This window comes from Ochotona curzoniae, unplaced genomic scaffold, assembly GCF_017591425.1.
Source record: "Ochotona curzoniae isolate NIBS_2020 unplaced genomic scaffold, NIBS_Ocur_1.0 scaffold_3208, whole genome shotgun sequence".
Lineage (NCBI taxonomy): Eukaryota > Metazoa > Chordata > Mammalia > Lagomorpha > Ochotonidae > Ochotona > Ochotona curzoniae.
Window position 1 is genome coordinate 3,084,461 of NW_024467106.1, and position 19,888 is coordinate 3,104,348.

Genomic DNA, 19,888 nt, shown 5'->3' on the forward strand with positions numbered 1-19,888 from the left:
GCTGGGGCCCGAGGACCTAGCAGCAGTACCCTGGGCAGTCCGAACCTTGGCAGCAGGCTCCAGAGGCGGCCCGTCTGATGCAGGGCTCCACCTGACCCATACCAGCGGGTGGCCGCCGTGTGTGTGAGGGTGTGAGTGTGAGGAGGCACTGATGGGACCGGTGGCTGTCTTGAGGGTCTGGCTGTAGAGTTTGTTTTCTTTATAACAGGATGAGTAAGGGAGATGTCCCTTGACCTCGTCGTGTTCCAGCCCTTCTGACTTTCCTGTCTGTTCCCGCACGGGTCACTTGGTCAAAGGCTCTCCTTCGTGGTCAAAGCAGCTATCCAAGTCGTTATTGGGAACAATCAGGAAATGTGACCATGAACCCTTGGTCAGCTGTAGTGGGAGCGTATCTGTGAGGAGAATGGCATTTGTGCAGCGAGTGCTGCTGTCTGTACTTTACTCAAGTGGTACAGCGCAGTGATCAAACTGAAGGGACCCACAGGTAAACAAAATAGGATTTAGTTTAACAAGTGTTAAAATTCAAGTAATATGGAAAGAAATGTTAGCAGCTCGGTGTCACCTGCCACGGTGGGACAGTCCCGATTCCCTCAGGACGGAGCTGTCCCCTCTGAGTGCCCTGCCCCATGGCTGCTTCCTATGGGCACCTGGCAGAAGAGCATCCTTCGTCTAAGGCTGCTTGTGTCATGGTCACTTAATGCCTCGCTTTTAGATTATCTGGGCCTCCTTAGAAAAATGTCAGACTTGTTAAAATTTTCATGGCGGGCAGCTGGGTATACAAACAAGATTGAAGAAAGACTTGACGCGGTGTTGTGTCGGTGTGTGCAGTCATTGAGTCAGGACAGGTCGGGGGAGGCCAGAGTGTCCCTCTACGCGTCGGGGAAAGCTCAGCTGTCCAGTCTGCCTGTGCGCCTCGGCCCCAGCAGGGACCAAAAGCCCCCATTGCCACAATAACCACAGTAACAAGGGCGGGAGCCGTTCCTCTGCTGCTTTTGTCTTTGTGTGTTGCATGTTGGAAGTCAGGACTCCCAGGCTCCACCCTGGCCCTGAGCTCATGTGTTCCCCACCGCCCGCATGCAGACCAGTTGTACAATCCTGGCGGTGGAGCGCTGGCTCCAGGCAGGGCAAGCAGGTGAGTGGGGTCAGCTCTGGTGGCTGTCACCCTCCTGGAGAAGAGGGAAGGTCAAGCCCAGAATCCATTCTTGCAGGTGACTTTGAAGGAAACCACAATCCACACTTTAGGTCATTGTTGAGGGGGGCAAGAGCCCACCTGCCTGCTGTCCCCTGGAGGACGTGTCTGCTGTCCCCTGGAGGACGTGTCTGCTGTCCCCTGGAGGACGTGCCTGCTGTCCCCTGGAGGACGTGTCTGCTGTCCCCAGGGACTACGTGCCTGCTGTCCCCTGGAGGACGTGTCTGCTGTCCCCAGGGACTACGTGCCTGCTGACCCCTGGAGGACGTGTCTGCTGTCCCCAGGGACTACGTGCCTGCTGACCCCTGGAGGACGTGCGGGCTGTCCCCTGGAGGACGTGCCTGCTGTCCCCTGGAGGACATGCCTGCTGTCGGAGCAGCTTCCTGACTGTCAGTTGTGAGGAGGCCACCTCACACTGGTACTGCCCCGGCTGGTAGCGTCTGTAGGAAGAAATTGCCTTCAGGACCTGGAACACAAGACAGTGTTTTTGTTGTTGTTTTCAGTACTGGGTGCTTTCTGTGGTTGACAAATCTGAGTCATGTGTGACAGAGCCCCCCACCAGTGGGAAGTAGGACGAGGCAGCGTCTGCCAGCATGAGCCTGCTGCAGCAGGGTTCTGTCTCAGGCTTGCGCCGTGACTTTGTGGTGTTAGCTGCTCACCGCCCTTACCTACAGTGGCCCTCTGCAAATGACTGCATCTTGGGTTGGTTCTTCCCTTCAAATCCTGGGGAAGTTTTGAAAGTTTATCTCTGTGCTCCCTGGTTTGTAAACCACCTCGGTGCTGATGGCAAGACTTGTCGTTTTGTCCTGAACATCGGTGAGGGAGGCATTGGTGCCCTCTGAGTGCCCCGTGGCTCACAGCGTGCTGTCAGCCATGCATGCAGGCAGGTGCAGGCAGGGCAGAGCCTGGTGGAGCCTGGCGCTTGGCGGGTGTGCATTTGAACAGTGGTACTAAGCCCGGTGGTGCTACGGGTGGGCGAGACTGGGAAACGTATTTCCTAGCTTTTTTTTTTTTTTAAGATTTATTTATTTTCAGGGCCCGGCGCGGTGGCGCAAGTGGTTAAAGGTCCTCGCCTTGCACGCCCGGGATCCCATATGGGCGCCGGTTCTAATCCCGGCAGCCCCGCTTCCCTTCCAGCTCCCTGCCTGTGGCCTGGGAAAGCAGTCGAGGACAGCCCAAAGCTTTGGGAACCTGCACCCGTGTGGGAGACCCGGAGGAGGCTCCTGGCTTCGGATCGGCATGGTATCGGCCCGTTGCGCTCACTTGGGGAGTGAATCATCGGACGGAAGATCTTCCTCTCTGTCTCTCCTCTCTGTATATCTGCCTTTCCAATGAAAAAATAATAAAAATAAATCTTTAAAAAAAAAAAAAGATTTATTTATTTTCATTACAAAGTCAGATATACAGAGAGGAGGAGAGACAGAGAGGAAGATCTTCCATCCAATGATTCACTCCCCAAGTGACCGCAACAGCCAGTGCTGTGCCGATCCAAAGCCGGGAACCAGGAACTTCTTCAGGGTCTCCCACACAGGTGCAGGATCCTAAAGCTTTGGGCTGTCCTCAACTGCTTTCCCGGGCCACAGGCAGAGAGCTGGATGGGAAGTGGAGCTGCTGGGATTAGAATCGGCGCCCATATGGGATCCCGGCACGTTCAAGGCGAGGACTTTAGCCACTAGGCCATGCCACTGGGCCCCTCCCTAGCTTTTTTTGTCCAAAAATACAGCTTGAGCAGTGAAAGTAGGTACACGTTTGTCTGTCACACAGCCGTGCTAACTTACAGAGTGGATTTACTGGCTGTTGTGCGCCATGCAGAAGATGGCTTTCAGAAGCCTTCTTCCCCCCACCCCCCCTCGCCGCAGAAAGAATCACTCGCCCAGATGTGTGAGCAGACTTGACATCTGGGGTTAACTGAACTTCTCTGAAATGGACTTCACAATTCTGGCCTCCCAAAAGACAAGCTGGCCGGCTTTTCCTTTTCACAAATAATTTGAGGGACTGATTTCAGTGTTTTTAGTGGCTTCTGAGACTCTAACACGGGAAGCAATCTCCTCGGGCATTAAACATCGCAGTAGTAATTGCAAATTAAATTGTTATCTCCTTCAAAAATCCCAGCAGCTGGAGGCCCTACCAGCCGGGTAAATGGAAACGTTGATAATTTGCATGTTTGTACACAGGAACGGAAGGTCCTCAGCTGAGAGCCCTGCGCGCAGGCCTGCCTGCTGGGGGTGGGCACTGCCGGGGCGGGCACTGCTGGGCAGGGGCTAGGCACTGCCGGGCAGGGACAGGCACTGCCGGGCGGGGGCAGGCACTGCCGGGGCGGGCACTGCTGGGCGGGGCTAGGCAGCCCTGGCCGCCCTGGAGCCCAACATTTGCAGTGCTCCCACAGTGGCTCCTCCCTCCCAGGGGCCACTTTCAAAATCTCTGGATCCCGGCCAGCAGAGATGGTCAGACCTGCCTGTGCAGGCCAGGTGGGAGGAAGCGTGTGGTGCAGCTGGGTACCCGTGTGCCAGGGAGTTCGAATTGCTGCCCCTGTTTCAGGTCATGAATATTGATCCAGGGTGCATGAGGCTAGGTCAATTATTTCACATTTCTAGGCCTGTCCCGGGTCTTCAAATGAGGTCAGCAAGAATGCTTCCATCAGAGGGCTGGTGTGAGAATTAAGAGGTGGTTCTGGTCAAGGGGTTGTTAGCCCTTAGCGCACGGTAGGCATGGAGTGAATGATAGTTCTTGTCGTAGTGTGTGGCCTGGCAAAAAGGGCACGGGCCCCAGGCCTGGCCGGGCACGTGGGGGCTAGGTGAGCTCCTTGACCACCTTGCTTTTCCCATGGGAAGGCTCACACGCCGGCTCCCGTGGGGGTGGGTCGGGGAGCAGCAGCGCCCCGTCCCCAGGCAGGAAAGGTGGGTTCAGGTGGGCTCACAGAAGTTGGACTCGCCGTGAGTGGGTACCGGACCCACCAGGAGAACCCACGGTCCCTCGCTGTGTACCAGCCCTGCAGACCTTCTGTCCTAGTGACAGCATTAGTGGTTGGGAGAAAATCGCGGAGCTCGGCCGCCAGGGTGGAGGCCTGGTGCTGGCGTCTTCCAGCTGGCTGGCCCGGGCAGGCTTCCTGCCTGCTCTGTGAGTAGCACCTGCCTCGGGGTGCGTGAGGAGGAGCCCTTGGCACAGGGGAAGTGCTTCCAACAGTGACTTGGGAGCCAGTGCTGACTGATTCGACCTTTAGGTCAAGAGAAGTTACGTTTTATTTTCATTGGAATAGGCAAAATGAAGAGACGGACATGCACATAGGGAGCTAAAGGAGCGAGGGAGGGACTGGGCGGCAGGCTCCCCCCCAGCGGCCGCACGGCCGCACGCTCTGCCTGTGCGGTGCTGCTGCTGCCCCGTCATTTCCTGGCTCTGTGTGGTCTTCGTTGCTGCTGTGATGTGGGACAGCTGTCTTGATGCTGTCCCGTGCCGATGGACGGTGAGCGTCTTTCCCCTGGTTGCATAGGTGAGCTTCCTGAGCGGCTGTGGGATTCTGCCAAGTGACTTCCTTAGGAGAGGTCCCCGATCCAGAAATAACCTTCAAGATCTTGCCACGTTTTCCAAAAGGGATGCACGTGTTGCTCTCTCCATGCCTGATGCCTGAATTCCCCAGTGAGTCATGCGCCCATCAGCATTGAATATTACCATTTTGATATTGTTCCTCTTGTAAAAGTTAAATCACACTGCTGATGCCTGAACGGTGAGTTATCTGATGGCATGGGGCCAGGGGGAGGTTATGGGAAGTTCAAAGGCCTTTATCAGCTCTGAGGATCCATGCATATTGTAAAATTCTGATTTCCCACACTCCCTTGCTTTGGGACCCTGGCAGTGTGAGCCCAGAAGAGTGACCACTACACCAAACGCCCCACCCTGCCTGTTGGTCACTTTTGTGATGTGACAGCAGCCCTTTTGTTATTAAAATTGACTTCTGTGCCTGGCTCAGAGGCCTAGCAGCTAAAAAGTCCCTGTACTCTTCAGGATCCCATATGGGTGCTGGTGGCTCCACTTCCCATCCAACTCCCTGCCTGTGGCCTGGGAAAGCTGCTGGATGGCTCAAAGCCTTGGGACCCTGCACCCACGGGAAACCTGGAAGAGGCTCCTGGCTCTGAAGTGGCACAGCACCGGCCGTTGTGCTCACTTGGGGAGTGAATCATCGGATGGAAGATCTTCCTCTCTGTCTCTCCTCCTCTCTGTATATCTGATTTTGCAATAAAAATAAATAAATTAAAAAAAAATTGACTCCTGTTAAGCAGCTTATTGTGAAGGAGACTTGAATCCAAACGTGGAGACTTAAGGGTGTTACAAAAGGAGTGTACTGGCTCAAGACCACATCCACCTAGTCATTGGTGAGGCTCAGTGCTAGCTTTATTTTTTAATATAAGATTTTTAAGGATTTTTTTATTGGAAAGGCAGATATACAGAGAAGAGGAGAGACAGAGAGGAAGATCTTCCGTCTGATGATTCACTCCCCAAGTGAGTGCAACGGCCGGTACTGTGCCGATCCGAAGCCAGGATCCAGGAGCTTCCTCCAGGTCTTCCACACGGGTGCAGGGTCTCAAGGCTCTGGGCCGTCCTCGACTGCTTTCCCAGGCCACAAGCAGGGAGCTGGGATTAGAACTGGCGCCCATGCGGAATCCCGGTGCATTCAAGGTAAGGACTTTAGCCGCTAGGCCACGCCGCCGGGCCCAATTTATTTGTCTTTCTCGGAAAGTTAGATTTACAGAGAATGGAGACAAGAAGATCGTCCATTCGCTGAGTCACTCTCCAAATGGTCGCAACAGCCAGAGCTGAGCCAATCGAGAGCCGGGAGCCGGGAGCCTCTTCCAGGTCTCCCACACAGGTGCAGGGTCCCAAGGCCTTGGACTGTCTACTGCTTCCCCAGGCCACAAGCAGGGAGCTGGATGGGCAGTGGAACAGCCGGGAGACAAAGTGGTGGTGACCATACGGGATCCCAGCATGTGCAAGGCCTTAGCTGCTAGGCTACCACACTGGGCCCCTGCTCAATGCTAGGTCTTGATGTAACCATAAATAAGGTTAGGTTAAGCAAACTATAAAGGGAAGAGGGGATTTTGCCTGCCTTGGGAGTCCTAGACAGCCTGAGCTGGAAGGGCAAACAGGCTGCCGAACGGATTCCCTTCTTTTCCCAGTGTGGAAGCTGAGGCTCAGCAAAGGGACGTTACCTGTCTGACTTCCTGCAGCTGGTTTGTGAGTTCAGGTCTGAATGTTGGGATGAGTGTCAAACAGCGACACCATCGTAGCACATGCATGTTACACTATATTGCATGTGTTTTATATTAGTACATTCTAGAATGTCCATACATTGCATATACATCAGATTCGATATTAAGTCTCACCCATACGATATGAAATGCAGCTGTGGCTGTGACAGTGATGCAGCGGTCACATCTTGGAGCTGCGCGCCCTCACGTGATCCTGTGGAGGCGCTCTAAGCCTCAGTGGGGTGCTGTGCTGATAGGACCATGCAGTGTCCCTGCGTGCCCATCCCCCGTACTAAAGATCTGCGCTCATCACAGGCTCTGCTTGTGAGTGCTTAACAAGCACCTCGAGTCTTCTGTAAATTGTTTTTTTATGATTATGAAGCGAAAGAGGGAGAAGTGGGACGTGGAAGCTGTAGGTAGGAGAGAATTCTCCCCTTGAGATGTGTGGGGTGTTGTTTTGGGTATAGGCAAGAAAAAGGAAGGAAATTTACTCTATCATCAGATATCTCCAAATTTAGAACAATGTCTGTCCCTAGCCGTTGGCCTCAGCAGGACGTGTGGAGAACACGTCGCCCTGTGTGGCTGTCTCTTTCCCAGCTGTGTAAAGGGGTCACCGTGATCCAAGCTGATAGCAGTGACTGGCCATTTCGTATCTAATTACTGGCTAAGTGACTGCGTTGAATGCACTTCGGGAGTCACTTGGCTGAAATGCCACGGTCGCCGGCTCACATCACCCCGAAGGGTTTGCCTGGGTCAGTTCATCTGTGTCAGGGACCAGTGAACATCTCAGATGGCCAGACAGGGAATGTTCTAGGCTTTATAGGGCCAACAAAGTCAAGACTGTTGTTTAGACACTTACAACCATTTAAATAAATCATTTGAAACTGTGAGGGCAGCAGCCTCACAGACAGGTGACCACAGGGATGGGACTGCGGATGACTGCTGGCCAGCTGGGCGTGTCCTCAGTGGTCAGCTCTCCTCTGGAACCGGGTCACTGTGAATCACAGAAGGTCATAGGTTCTTATCATTTCCAGACCGGAAGAGTACTTGAATATCATCCTCCAGGTGCCTTACTTCACATCAACAACAAAAAAAGTTTGAAAGATGGAGTGGCAGAGAGGCAGGTTCACCCACCCAGTGGCTACAACAGTTGGGGCTGGGCTGGGGTGGAGCCGGGAGCCAGGAGTGCCCTCCAGATCTCCCATGTGGTTGGCAGGGACTCGAGCACTCAGGCCATCTCCTGCAGTGCCAGCCTCACATACGGATGCCAGCTTGAGACCAATCCATCTCCCTACAGCGGAAGTTGGCCCAAGACCCTGGGCAGCCATGTAGGAGACCCAGAAGAAGCTCCTGGCTCCTGGCTTTAGCTTGGCCCAGTCCTGGTCATTGCAACTGTCTGGGAAGTGAACCAGCGGATGGAAGGCCTGTCTGTGTCTCTTCTGCTCTCTGTAACTCTGCCTTTCAAGTAAAATAAATCATAAAGACAAGCAAAAAAGAGTCGAACAAGAAAGGGGAGAGCAGTGGATGGGGAAGGCAGTGACTGGCTTGTTTGAGGAAGCCCCCGAGCCCAGTGTGGTTGGGGCAGAGTGGCCAGGACACCTAGAAGGTGGCATCTATAAATGGAAGGATGCCCACAGAGCAGATGCAGGGCCGGTCAAGAGCTGAGTTCAAGAAGGCTGTTGGCATCTCCCATGGGTGACCACCAGACTACTCAGCGTAGGCCTTCCTAAGAAGGTGTTTACAGAACGCTGCGTGAATTTATCTGGGCATTGGGTTACAGAAGAACAAAATCAGGGCCCGGGGAGCCCCCATGGGTGGCAGGAGGGGAGGCCGGACCCTGGCCGCCAGAGAAAGTTCTCTGAGGAGAATGACCAGAGAAGGAGCAGGGTGGGGGGACAGGACTGAGACTTGATGGGGGCTCAGTGAGAGTGGCCGCTGGGGGCCTTCACAAGGGGTGCCAGCCGAGTGTCAGGCCACAGAAAGCATGAGCGAGCGATTAGCCACGGGGTGGAGGGAGGGCGGCTGAGTCCCCCGGAGACCCCAGGTGGTGGCTGTTGAGGCGAAGCTGCAGCGGCCCGAATGCTGACGGCGCTGATTCTGCAGAGGACATCGCTGGCTCCCGCTCCTGCAGTTGGTACTTGAGGCTGGACCACTGGGCATCTGGACTTGACCGGGCTTCCTCAGACATTAGAGGGCTGGCGAGCCAGCTGGAGGTTACTCACCTGGCAGCTGGCAGGCTGCCCGGAGAGCAACCAGCAGCCGGGACTGCTCTGAGGCCTCGGAGCCAGCAGGCGTCACCTCCACTTCATTGCACTGGTTCAAGGGAGTCCTAGGCCAGCTCTGCTCTTGTTGGAAAGTGTTAAGTCACTGCAGAAAGTTGGAGGGGCGCCTGCGAGCCTGCTGGCCGTCTTTGCAAGCAGTCCACCTGGCTCTCGGGAGCATTTGTTCCTCGTGAGAGTTCTGTGGCGGGGGAGGGGGGTCATATTATCTTCATTTCCCAGGGAAGAAAACGGCCTCCGTGCTGTGCCCCAACGCTTCATCTCTGTCGGAGTCCTTTCTTTGTCCCGTCTTCTTCCAGAACACACTGGAGGGGCCTGCTCTCCCTCCTTGTCAGGCTTGGGAATGATGCTTCAGGAGGAGATGATTATGTCATCATTAGAATGGACTGAGAGATGATTATCTTGTTGTAGCTTGCATGTTTACTGTGGGAATTGACAGCTCTATTTATTAGAATCTCATTGAGGTCACGGTGGAGTGTTGAACTAGGGCTTTTATTGAGACAGATTCCTGTCTGCTCTCCGCGGATCCCTCCGTGCGTCCACCTGACCTTGGCCTCCTCCCTGAGCCGGAGAAGTCTGCGTGCGTCCAGCTTCACTGCCTTCTGACTTCCCGGTGCCCGCCTTCCCGCGTGTCTGGTGTGTTGTTCCTGGCCCCAGAGCACCCTGCCTGTAGCCAAGGTTAGCCCTCTGTGTCCTGGCCCACCTTCCTTCGCGCCTCACCGTCATCTGCCTCAGCCAGTCAGGCCTCAAGTTTTCCGGAGCAGAAGCTGCGAAGTGAGGAAAGTGGAATCCACATCTCCCTGGCCTGAAGCACTTGCACTTGACCCTGCTCTGTCAGTGGCCCCGGGCTGTTCATCTCCCCACAGGCTCCTGAATCCCAGCCAAGTCCTGTGGGTCCTGCAGGGAGAATGTCTGGCCACGCTGTGCTGGGGCCTGACCTGTGCGCAGCGACCGCCTCTCCCTTCGTCCCTGCGGGGAGAACCCCTGGAGACGCGCAGCTGGTGCTGTGTCTGCCCCACGTTTGCAGAGACACCACTGGACGGCTGCTTCAGGGCGGGGGTGGCTCGTCCCCGCACCCTCGCTTCTGCACGGAGCCTGGGAGCTTTGTCCCTTCTTGTAGCTGCTGGGCTGAGGGAGGGCAGGCTGGGGAGAGGCTGCGAGGGGCTGGCATGCCTTCACCAGCTGCTGGGTAGGCATGAGAGCGTGCATGCCGTGAGAGGAACTCGCCCCGTTACTTATCGTAGAACCTGGAGATGTGACTCAGTTTCCGTTCACCTCAAAGCTCTTATCTTAAAATAGTGGCAGCTTATCGACCTAGAAGGCCTGCGGGAGCAGTGACTGAGAGAAGCCCTGCAGTGTGGGCTCAGAGTTAGCGCTCGACAAACCTCAGCTGTGATTCTTATTATTCTTTAACTTTTGTTGTGCTTATTATAAACATTATCTCAAGATGTTTTCTTACCTTCGTGGTTGCTCTGTGCCTGGCGGGTGTGTGTGTGTGTGTGTGTGTGTCCGTCCGTGTGGGGGTGTGTGTGTGTGTCCGTCCGTGTGGGGGGGTGTGTGTGTGTGTGTGTCCGTGTGGGTGTGTGTGGGTGTGTGCGCGCGTGTGCGGTCAGCAGGTACCTCCCAGGCCCAGTGCGTTGATTTTCTGCCCAGGTTGAGGTGAGCTGCCCCTTTCTTAGTGGAAGCTGGTAGAACAGAGTTCTCTGCAGTGTCCTGAGCACCTGTTGACTCGGGATCGGCCTGTCAGGGCAGGGGAGCAGGGCACAGGATCTAAGTGCCCCTGAGCCCGCTGAGTCCTCGGGCTGCGTGTTCGCCTTGCCAGGTCGTGTATGTTCTCTGTCAGGTACGTGGCAGTACTTCAGAGTTCTTGGAAAGTGGAATTCAAGGGGAATGTGTGTTTTTCACGAATGTTTGAAGTGCTCCCCTTTTCATTTCAAACCCTTTAGAGGATAAACACTCCGTGCTGGCTGTGGTCCCAGGCAGTGGTGGTCTCTCAGTATTCTGGCGTGAGTGTCTGAGGTGAGCAGCGGCCCCCCTGCTGGGCCTGAGACTCAGTGAGGCCCCCACCCTGGGGTCCATCCACAGCAAGGGGCAGTGGGAGGCGGGCGTGAGAGAGAGAGGCTCGTGCCCTTGTGTCTCCCTTGGGCCCCTTGCTGTGTGGGACCAGACCCCGCTTCTGCCCTGCTGTGAGGTGAGGCGGCCTACAGCTAGGGACATGTGAGTGACATGCGAGTGACCTGAGTAGCCGCTCTGGGTGCAGCAGACCTTAGGTGACCTTAGGTGACCACTGCCTTGGGGGAGCACTGAGGGGCACCCCGAGTCAGAAGCACCTGACTTGTGGGGGTCATTGTGCTTTAAGGTGATGGCAGAAGAGCACAGCCAGTGCAAGGCCACAGTGCAGAGCTGTAGAGGAGGTCTGACCGCCCACTGAGCTGCAGCTTCATTTCTCTCCAGAAATGTTGTTGGACCTTGTGATGTGTGTTTGTGACAGAGAACTTGAGAGATCCAACATGTGCCTAGAAAAAATACGATGCTGACGGGCAGCAGAGAGGGGGCCCGCGGGCTGGGTTTGTCTGCAGATGCTGGTCGCTGCGCTGAGGGCGGGGAGCCGGGATGGCCTCCCCACCCTGGGGAAGTTGAACCGGAAGCAGGACGAGGGCCTGAGTGGGAGTCAGAGACGCCCCGGGCTCTGCCTGTAGGGGCTGCACACCATCTTCTGGCACAGGAAACACAGGAGGAAACGTGTGTTTATTGGTGTATGTGTAAGCAGTGGTTTGTGGTTCTTTTAGGAACTTTTTATTCTTTTATTAGCCACAAGAATCTAAACTGTTAGGTGTTTGCAGATTCAGAATACCTGACTTCAGTACCTCCTAAAAATTTTTTAAAGATTTATTTATTTTTATTAGAAAGGCAGATTTATGGAGAGCGAGAAAGTGATCTTCAATTAACTGGTTCAGTCCTCAAATGGCTAAAATGGCCAGAGCTGAGCCAATCTGAAGCCAGGAGCCAGAAGCGTGTTCTGAGTCTCCCACATGGTGCAGGGACCCAAGGACTTGGACCATCCTCTCTGCTTTCCCAGGGCATCCGCAGGGAGCTGGATGGGAGGCGGGACAGCAGCCAAGACACTGGCACCCTTGTTGGCTGCTCACCTGCCATACCACCAAGCTGAAATATTTTAACTCGCGGGATTTGAGGACTTTGAAGGGATGTGACTTGAGGGGACAGTGCTCAAGTCTGGAGAGGTGTCGCCACTGCCTGGCGGGCTGCCTTCAGTGCACCTCGGGGTGGCTGTGCCCAGGGAGGCAGCCGCGCATGTGCTCACCTTACAGGGCACCCAGACCCGGCTGCGACTCCTCCAGGGACACTTGGGCTCCTCTTAAGAATGTCCCTCCTCAGGAGTTCCCTGGAAGCCTCCATCCTGGAGTGACTGCCATGGTGACAGAGCTGCCACACCCAGTGTCCCCGTGTGGGTAAGCAGCATTTGCTCCAGGCTTCCTTCGGGGGTTGTCGTCCAACTGAGGGGACCTGGTGATGATGGGACTCAAGATTGGCAAGTTAATTTGTTCTTCAGCCCTGCGGGTGGAGGGGCCTGGCATGTGAGGCTTGGAGGGTGAGACCATGGGGTCTGTTACGTGGCCTGGAGTGTTGGTCAGCTATGTGGAAGCTGCCGTCCCTGTACCAGCCTGGGGCCTAGGCAGGTGCCACATGCTAAAGGGCTCACAGGAACTGGCTGGACCAAAGGGTCGGAATGCTGTCTGTCTCTTTTGCTTCCTCACATTAAGAAAAGCCCTAGGAATAGCTTGCTTTTGAGATTTTTGTTTTTTAATTTGAAATATAAAGGAGACATGCCCATTGTAGAACAGGTTTGCTGGAAAAGGTAAAATAGAGCCCCTATTCAGGTTACCCCTTGGCCGCTCAGAATTCTAGATTGATTTAAAAAAAAAAATAGATACAGAGTTACAGAGAGAGAAAGCCAGGGAGAGAGGAGAGGACCAAGGGTGGGAGAGAGAGCACATTCCTCAAATAGCCACAGTGGCCAGGGCTGGGCCAGACCGAAGCCAGGAGCCTGGGACTGCATCTGGGTCTCCCGTGCGGGTGGCAGGAGCCCAGGCGCTCGAGCCCTCCTCTGCCCTCCCAGGCATATTAGCAGGTGGCTGGACCGGACATGGAGTCACTGGGAGTCTGACCAGTACTCATGGGACTGTTGCCACCGCAGGCAATGACTAACCTGCACCACAACACGTATCCCTGGATTGGCTTTATGGGAGGGCAGTGAGAGTGCAGTGTGCAGTGCTTCTGTGAGCTGGGAGAACAGCCAGAGCCAGAGCAGCCTGAGGCCAGGGGCTGCATCACCGGCTTCGGCCAGGGGAGAAGGACCCAAGCACTTGGTCTGTCCCCAGGCGTTCCTTCTCGGATTTCCAGTATTGCTGAGAAAGGCTGGAAACCAGCAATGATTGGATTTGGCATAATGTTTAACATAATGGATACTATTAGTAGTTTTATCATTTTGCATGGGGATGTAAACCCCCATTTAAACATTAAACAAGTTTAAATGTTCAGCTTATTTTAGATTTTTCCCTTTTCCCAAATTCTGTTTATAGTTCAAGTAAATTACATTGCAATTAAGTGAGTATGTTGAAGTGCAATGAACACAAAATGCCTGCAGCTGAGGAAGCAGAGAATGGACGCCAAGCTTCTATGGTTACAAATATGTGTGAGGACTGTGGGTCTCGGGCGGATGGAGCAAGAAGTGACGCAGCCAGGGCCTGGCTGATGGTGGGGAGGTCGGGAGCTCCACCTGCCAGGCCTAGAGGAGTGTCTTGGTAGAAGCCCTCCACCCCTCTGGGCATTGTCTAGGCAGACCAAGCCTGTTTGGACCGTGTGGACAACGTGTCTGTGTTGATCTGAAGCCGGTGTGACCACCCTGGGAGTGGATGTCCAGTGGTGTGGTGGACTTGCAGTTCGTCCAGGCAGGGGGCAGAGTGGGTTTGGATCACACCCCATAGACCGGTGAGGGTGTGGTCACAATCGTCGGAAACCCTGCTGGAGACCGTCCAAGCCAGCTGTCCTGATAGCACTGGAACCAAAGGCTGTTCCTTCATGGCAGGACTCAAGAGCACGAGGCAAATCCAGTTCAGCTGCTGCCTGTCCTCTTGGGACACCCACCTCCATTTGTAGGATCTGTGCTGCTTTCTCATTAGAAGCGGAGTTGACCACACACCCCATAAAACCAAATATTGAGTCTCTTGCATTTAAAGGAGGAGTTTGCTCTCTTCTACCTTATAGCAAATAAAGGAATTTGTTTTACATATGGGCACCGTGTTGTGAAAAGATGGACAGGCATGAAGTCACTGAGGACGCAGTCCTCACATCTTCCTGTGCTGCTCCCATGCTTCCTCCTCCCTCCCGCTGTCAGGTCACCCCAGGGCACATGACTAAGTCTCCTCGGGCAAGCTTTGTGTCATCTGCTCTGGTGGCCAGGAGGGAGGACAGAGACAGTCCCAGTGTGCACAGGTCATAGTTTCTTTGCCCAAGGCAGAGTTGATGCGCTATTGACCCCAGAGGGAAAAAACAGGGCGGAACCAGTGGTCATTCTGACAGCACGAGGCCAGCCTACTGCACCCAGAATATGGGGATCGCTCCTGTCCCTTCTCCAGCCGAAGCCTGCTCTGTCGAGAAATGGCGCTTGTTCGCGGCAGTGGGGGTAGGGCTGGTTGCGTTAGCATTTCGTTATCCATGTGATTGGGTAGCAGGTGACAGGCAGATTCCATGGTGGCCTCCGTGGAGCCCACTCCCCTGGACTGTCCACGGGACTGTGGCTGAGATGGTGGAGGCGATGGGAGGGTTTTCCCAGGGTTGGGCTTCGTGGCCAGCCGACTCTGGAGGCCGCCAGCCTTCCAGCCAGCAAGCAGCTGGTCCCCCCCTCCTGAGGCTGTGCAGAACAGGAAACCATCACTACTACCACCCTCCAGGTTCCTCCACGGGCCTGAGAAACCCATGTGGAATTACGTATGGACAAAAATGGGTCAGCTGGTGGGCTCTGATGTGACATCTCAAGCTGCAGAAAGGGGTGGGCTGGTGGGCTGGGCTGCTGGGGCTGCTGGGCTGGGCTGATGGGCTGATGGGGCTGGTGGTGACACAAGTTTTGGGACGGTAAAAAAAGAGCAGCCCAATACTGCACAGACACTTCACCAATGCAATTTTCCTTAGTCAAAAGCCACGAATTATGGGCCTAGTGGCACCAGTTCTAATCCCGGCAGCTCCACTTCCCATCCAGCTCCCTGCTTGTGGCCGGGAAAGCAGTTTAGGACACCCCAAAGTCTTGGGACCCTGTATCCATGTGGGAGACTCAGAAGAAGCTCCTGGGTCCTGGCTTCGGATCAGTTCAGCTCCAGCCATTGCGGCCACTTGGGGAACGAACCAATAGATGGAAGATCTTCCTTTCTGTCTCTCCTCTTCTCTGTATATCTGACTTTGCAGTAAAAATAAATAAATCTAAAAAAAAAAAGCCATGAATTTCTTTGTCCAAAGGACAGCTTTTCAGATCCACCCGTGTATCTGCAGCTTCCTGCAAAAACTGGCCAAGTAGCACAAACGGGTCCCGTTCAAACCCGTCCCTAAGCACATGCTCTGTTGCACCTTGCAGGGGACCCAGCTAAGCTCTGCTGAGCGCCTGAGCCCAGAAGCTGTGGGTGAGAAACAGGTGTTGTTTTGAGCTGCTGAGGTTGGGGCTGTTTGCCATGCAGTAGTAGGGAAAAGGCGAGTTGAAGGAGCCTGTGCCGTTGGTCACTGATGCCTGTTCTAACACTGCACAGATGCAGCTCGCTCCCTGGGAGCCTGCGGGTGGTTGTTGCTCTTTAGAAGGTATCCTTGGGCCAGTGTGAAGATGCAGCAGGCTCCCACTTCAGACGCTAGGCATCCCGTACTGGAGTCCTGGTTCGAGTCTCGGCTACTCCACTTCTGATCCAGTGCCCCACTGAGGTGTTGGGAAGGCAGCAGAAGATGGCCCAAGTATTTGGGTGCCTGCCTCCCATGTGGAATACCAGGTTCGAGTTCTTGGCTCCTGGCTTCAGGCTGGTCCTAACCGAATGTGGCTGCTTGGGAAGTGAACCAGCAAATGGGGTGGCTCTGTCTCACTGTGTCACTCTGCCTTTCAAGTAATCAAACAAATCTTGTTTTAAGGAAGTTGAACTTAAGGCCAGCATCGTAGTGAAGTAGGTCAAGACTCTGCCTGCTTGCCAGCACCCCATGCGACTGTTGCTTCTCGTCTCAGCTGTTCATTTTGCATCCAGCTCCCTGCTAACGTGCCTGGGAAGGCAGCAGAGGATGGCCCAAGTCCTTGGTCCCCTGTACCCACGTGGGAAACCCCTGAGAAGTTGCAAGCTCTGGCGTCAGACCACCCAGCTCCAGCAGTTGTGGCCATTTGGAAAGTGAACTGCCAGATGGAAGATCTTCTCTGTTCGTCCTTTCTCTATAAATCTGACCTTCAAATAAAAATAAATTGTTAAGAGAGAGGAAAAATGAGTTGACCCTAAACTGTTGGGTCATTTCACAAAAATTAGAATGTGAATGGTTGCTTAAGATGAAAGCATTGCATCATTGATTAATCGGTGATGAAGCTAATGTGGTTGGTCGATATTGGTGGTTAAAAGGGAATGACTCAGGGAATATTTATTTATTTGAAAGTTAACATGACAGAGGGAGGGACAAAAAGAGGGACCTTCCACCTGCTGCTTCCCTGTCCAGATGCACATGACAGCCATGACGAGACCACGCTGAAGCCAGGGACCAGGAACTCTGTCCACGTCTTGTGTGTGTATAGCAGGAACTCAGAGGTAAGGGCTCCTTCCTGCTTTCCCAGGAGCAGGAAGTTGGTTCAGAAGTGGAGCTGCCAGGTCTAGAAGGGGTTCACGGCCATGTGGGAAGCCAACGCTATCCCCTTGGGAGAAGGTACAGGAGGTTGGTGCTAAGCCAACAGGCCAACAGATGGAGAGCTGCCCTCCCACTCCACCGCCACAGAGTGCTTGTGTAAAAAAAAAGCCTCATTGTTAGGAAAGTATCTACTCCTATTCACTCCTAACAACAGACTGTAGTTCACCCGGCTCCATTCTGCTAATGAAGATGTCAGATTAATCGCCCACGCTTATAGAGCTGCTGACGTGACGCAGCCAGGCCCTCAGGCTGCCTGGCAACCCCAGGATCGCAGGCCGACAGGGACGCTCCCGTCCGATTTCCTTCTCGGTTTAAAAGCTCTGTCATGACATTGCAGCTGCATCGGTTCACCCGCAGTGGAAGCGTCCGTTCCACAGCCCAGCAAGGCCCCCACGGGATCGACAAGATGTGTCTGGCAAGACATGGTGAGGGTGCTTCCAGGGTCACGGCGGAGGCAGGGTGCCATGCCCTGCCGGCCCACGTTGATCCACTGTGGGGCCGGGCGGACCAGGGCCGGTGCTGCTCTCCTAAAGGCAGGCAGCTCTTAGAGACACTCTGTCCATTCTTCGCACAGCTGCCCCTGAGCCTCTGTCCACAAGTTCTGTGAGTGGCCTGCTTTCTCTGCGAGAGCCTCAGGCAGAGGTGTTCTCTGCAGCCCTTGGAGCGGCTTCTCCCTCAGGGCCGGTTCTTGGCCTGCCTGAGTTTTGGACGGGCCCTGCGTCTTCTGGCCTGGTTAACCACTGCCCTTTGAACCCTTCCCAGTTTCACTCATGCAAACAGGAAGGAGAGGTAAAACCAAACCTCCAGACTGCTCCAGTGTCACCCTGGCTTCCGTGAGATGCTAAGTCGGGCAACCTGCCTGGGCCCAGCCACCCAGGGAGGTGGGCTGGGCAGCAGGGCTGGCCTCCAGACAGGGTACTGCTGGCGTGGTATTTCCTTTTTTTAAAAAAAAAAAAAATTTATTGGGCCCGGCGGCGTGGCCTAGCAGCTAAAGTCCTCACCTTGAGCACCTGGGATCCCAAATGGGCGCCGGTTTTAGTCCCAGCAGCCCCGCTTCCCATCCAGCTCCCTGCTTGTGGCCTGGGAAGGCAGTTGAGAACGGCCCAAATGTTTGGGACCCTGCACCCGCGTGGGAGACCTGGAAGAGGTTCCTGGTTCCTGGCTTCGGATCGGCATAGCACCGGCTGTTGCGCTCACTTGGGGAGTGAATCATCGGATGGAAGATCTTCCTCTCTGTCTCTCCTCCTCTCTGTATATCTGACTTTGTAGTAAAAATAAATAAGTCTTTTTAAAAAATTTATTTTTTATTAGAAATTCATATGTACAGAGAAAAAGAGAGACACAGAGAGGAAGATCTTCTCTCTGCTGGTTCACTCCGCAAGTGACCACAAAGGCCAGAGCTGAACTGATCCAAAGCCAGGAGCCCGGAGCCTCTTCCAGGTCTCCCACACAGTTGCAAGGTCCCAAGGCTTTGGGCCGTCCTTGACTGCTTTCCCAGGCCACAAGCAGGGAGCTGGGTGGGAGGTGGGACAACCAGACATGAACTGGCACCCATATGGGATCCTGGTGCAAGTAAGGCGAGGACTTTAGCCGCTAGGCCACGTGTCTGGGTTTTCTTTTACAGCTGCAGGTCCTGTGTGTGCCAGCAGTGCGCATGGTCTCTGCGGCCCCGGTCTTGGTCAGCTTGGAGTGCTGGAGTTGATGGGACTGCCGTCTCATTTCACTCCTGTGCAGAACAGGTGTCGAGTTGGAGCTTCTGTAACACAGTAGACTCTAATGATAGTTTAGGTTTCCTAAGAAATAACTATTGATATAGAGTTATTAGCTATTGATTTTTTAATTTTATTTTTTCAAGATTTTTTATTTTTGTTGTAAAGTCAGATAAACTGAGAAGAGAGACAGAGAGGAAGATCTTCCATGCATTGATTTACTCCCCAAGCGGCAGCAATGGCTGGAACTGAGCCAATCCGAAGCCAGGAGCCTGGAGTTTCATCCAGAACTCCACACCAGTGCAGGGTCCCAAGGCTTTGGGCCGTCCTCGACTGCTTTCCCAGGCCACAAGCAGGGAGCTGGATGGGAAGTGGAGCTGCCAGGATTGGAACTGGTGCTCCTATGGGATCCTGTTGCATACAAGGCGAGGACCTTAGCCGCTAGGCTACCGTGCTGGTCCCTAGCTATTGATTTTTAAATAGAGCACAACTATTGAACGGTATTTATAGAACATGATGAGTCTTGTAAAGCCAGTTAAAGACTCGGTTTGCAGTTACTTGAAACCCTCCTCCTTGTGCCTTCCCGAATATCATCCTGGGAGAAGTTCTGTCCTGTTTACTTTACCTTTGTCTCTGGGGAACTCAGAGCTGCGCTGCAGCCAATCTTGTGTTCTAAGCTTTTGATTCTGTTTGCTTTCAAACTGTTATATTTGTGATGCATTGAGTATTGCCTAAATAAACACCTCCCGTCAGGGGAAGAACTGCTCTGCGAGTGCACGGCAGCTCTGTGGTTTGCTTGGACTCTTCTGAGCAGGCGCAGCTGCGTGCACGCCACACCACCCCTTGTGCCGGCAGTTCCTGGAACTAACCTACAGGAGCCTTCTGCCCTGCGCTCTGCCTTAGGACTCGTGCTTTCAGGGATCGGATCCCACGCATGGCCCTCAGAGAGGAGCCTGGAGCTCCTGGCAGGCTGAGGCTGCGGGGCTGGCGCAGAGCAGGCCGTGGAGAGCAGTGGGTGCCGCGTAGCAGCTGCGCCTCCAGAGCCGAGCTTCGTTTTCCTTCTCTGTCTGATCGGACCAAGGAGGAAAAGCTCCCGGTAGATGCTTTTGCAGGAGCCTTGGGCCCAAGAGAGGAATCTAATTTTAGTTTTGTTTTCAACATGAGAGGAGGCTGGCCACGTCCCTCCTCTCAGCACAGCCTTTGCATTTCCTGTGTGCACCACCTAAAGCAAAGTGGACTGCTAAAGTGTCACTGGGTGTTTGCTCTGTGCCTAGAACAACATGCAAGACCTGCAAGCATCATGAGTCCCTGACATACTGCAGGTCCTTCTAGAACCTCTCCAGTTCATTTTGTGTATTTTAATTGGGCAAAAAGGGTTTATTCCTTTCATCAGGAGCAAGACGAGGGGTGTTTCATTTGCTGGCACCTTGAGCCTCTCCACATGCACACGCCTGATTTTGGAGAATAAGGCAAGTTTTGGTCGAAGATCCTGGCCCCGCACATGACCGGGTGATGGAAGTTGAGACTTGGGCCTGTCAC

At 54.2% G+C, this 19,888-nt stretch overlaps 1 protein-coding gene across 6 annotated transcripts in view; it reads left to right on the forward strand.

Annotated features, from left to right (window-relative positions):
- The window catches only part of RAPGEF1 (Rap guanine nucleotide exchange factor 1), a 110,119-nt gene that overhangs the window by 21,010 nt on the left and 69,221 nt on the right, over window positions 1–19,888 (forward strand). The window lies entirely within an intron of this gene.